Genomic DNA, 2,780 nt, shown 5'->3' on the forward strand with positions numbered 1-2,780 from the left:
AACCCTCCTGGCAGGGGCTGTGCCTGCCAGGCACAGAGCAGCTCTGCAGGGACTCAGCCCTCGGGGTTTGGAGCATCTGGCCAAGCACTTCGAAGTGAGAGACACACTTAAAAGCAAACATTTTGGTGCCCAAGTGTTGGAGCACCTGGAGGACAAAGCAATGGCATCACCTCCCCATTTCCCCCATCACACAGGGAGATGCAGAGCAAACACCCAACAACAAGCAACAGGTTGTTTCCCTCTCCAACCAGCCCAAGTCATTCCAGCAGGACTCAGCCCCCACACCTCTGTGATATGAGTGGTGAATTATTCCTCTTAGCCTTCCCTACTTTTCTGACTTCAGTGGGAATTGAGATTTTTATTCTTTCATCAGTTCTAAACCCACATCTGTGAAGCAAAACAACAGATTACTGGGAGGCTTTGCACAAAGCCTTGTAAGCTGCCCATGAAGGGGGTTAGGACCTTGATCCAGTTTGCTTTAGAGCCTCAAAATGCCATTAAATAGAGTAAATATTAATCCCCATTTTTTTGTATGCAATCAAGCAGCTTATTCCTCTGCAAGTGCAATAAAAATCTTGCAGAAAAGCTAAGTGGTTTCCCCAGCAGACAAAGTGACCTAATTTTAAAGCAAAACTCAACACAACACTCTGAGCCTTTTTTTGGCGAGTTTGAAGTGCTGGTTTTGACTAACAATCTCAAAGAAAAAGCTGAATTTACTACCTGTTTTTCAGTGCAAACAGGAGTTCATAGAAGATCTGTAGTATTGCCACACGAGGATGCTGAGGCTGTTAGTACCAAGATGCATTTCTCTCCCTCCTCCACCCCAAGCCTTTATTTCCTGGCACTGATCAGAGGGCCCAAAGCCACATGTGTCACCCTGAGAAATGCAGAAACACTCTCAGCTGATCTGGGGAAACTGTGAAGAAAGTGGTTTGGGCTGGAGAGACTATTGAGGCCCCACTCTGCCTTTTTGGCTCCATCAATCAGGCAAAACTGGGACTGGAGGATGAGATCTCATCCTCCAGGATGAGATGGGACCTGCAGTCCCATCTCCCTCCTCCAGTGCTTTTACCTGCCTGAACACCAGCACAGCCAAGGCAAAGTGTTCTCATTATCTGTGCCAGGTTCAGCTCTGTTCATGGGTATGATTTCCATCAAAGATTTGCTTCTGCACGGGGTTTTTATCTGGGAAAGGATTCAGCTGCACAATGTGAGTGTCAGGGAACAGAGCCCTGATGTCTGGACACAGGCAGGGCATGCTGAGCCATTCTCCTGTTTATTGTGGGCATACAAATGCCCCTGGGCTGTATGTGTGTGCTGAAAATGCCTTTCCAAAGGAAACTCTAGTCTCAATGTTTCACTCTGAAGTGTCAAGCTCCTTGTAGCAGGAATTTTTCTTTCAGTTCTGTATCACCATAAACAGAAGCCTTTGAGTATTGCCTTTGCCAGGAGCAAACAAAACAGCCTCTCGCTAAAATGAGGCTTCATAATCCTCCCTGAATTCCCCCCATGAATCATCCAAATGAAGGGCACGGGGCAGGATCAAAGGGATGACCACATCGATCATTCCTGGTGGGAGTGACCTTCAAACCAAACCCACAGCTTGGCAGTTTGGTTGGTGGCATTGCCATCTCCTGGCCACATCCAGCACCTCCCCAAGCCTTGGCCCTGCACAGTTCAGCTCTTGCTAATAAAACTTTGTTTGGGAGAGAAAAGTAAGTGAGACTGAGGCAGAAATTCATCCCTCAGGCCATGACTGCAGCCCTGGCCAAAAGAGCTGCCAATGCCTTGGTGTCCCCCAGTGTCCCCTCCCGAGCTCCCCATCAGGCATCCAAACCAGAGGTCAGGCCCAAAAAGGAGTCCTGGGAGCTCACAGAAGATGCTGAAGGCTGTGATGGATGTCGAGGCACTGTGTCCATCAGAGTTCCCATTCTGGATGTCTCAGCTCAGCACCCAGGGAGAGGTTCCAGCACCCCCTGAAGCCTGAGGGGAAAAACAAATGTATTAAATGCAAAGAAAACAATTTTTTTTAGACAGAGACAAAAAAAAACCCACCACGTATCAATTTAGGAAACAATTCCACACACTGACATTTAGATTTAGGAATTCTCTGGTAATCTGTATTTGCTTAGGTTCCATGAGAAGTCTGGTGAGAGGAAAAGGGACTGGAAGAGTTAACAGAATGGACCAGAGTGAGGTTTCTTGAGCAACACTGGGTGACAGTAGGAAAAGGGTTTTAATCATCATTTAAAGGTGAGCAGGAGCTTAACCCTCAGGCAGGTGGTGCCTGTTATCCTGGTTGTGTCATCCTGGTCCATGCCTGGGGACCAGAGCTCAGGGATGGGACAGGACATGGCACAGAGCTAAGGTGTGTTCTCAGGCTGCTCAGAGGGAAAGTATTGCAAAATGAGGTGTGGGGCAGGCCCTGAGCCCCAGAGAGGCTGTGTGGCTCCAGGTGTCTCTGGAACAGGGGTCAGAGGGGGTTCCTGGGGATCCCCAGGAGCAGGACTGGCTGGGGGAGCACAGGTATGGGAGGGGAACTGGGGTGTGGGGAACAGGCTGTGAAACCTGGGGCAGGACAGTCCCAGGGCTGAGGAACTGCTGGGGAGGGGGCACAGGGAGGAAAGAGGAGCCCATGGGGTGGGATGGGGTGAGGTGAGGTGAGGTGAGGTGGGGTGGGATGGATGGAGTGGATGAGATGGGGTGGGATGAAATGAGGTGGGATGAGGTGGGATGGATGGAGTGTGGTGGGGTGGGTGACATGGGGTAAGATGAGATGG

This window comes from Acanthisitta chloris, unplaced genomic scaffold (genome assembly GCF_000695815.1).
Source record: "Acanthisitta chloris isolate BGI_N310 unplaced genomic scaffold, ASM69581v1 scaffold8020, whole genome shotgun sequence".
Taxonomy (NCBI): Eukaryota; Metazoa; Chordata; class Aves; order Passeriformes; family Acanthisittidae; genus Acanthisitta; species Acanthisitta chloris.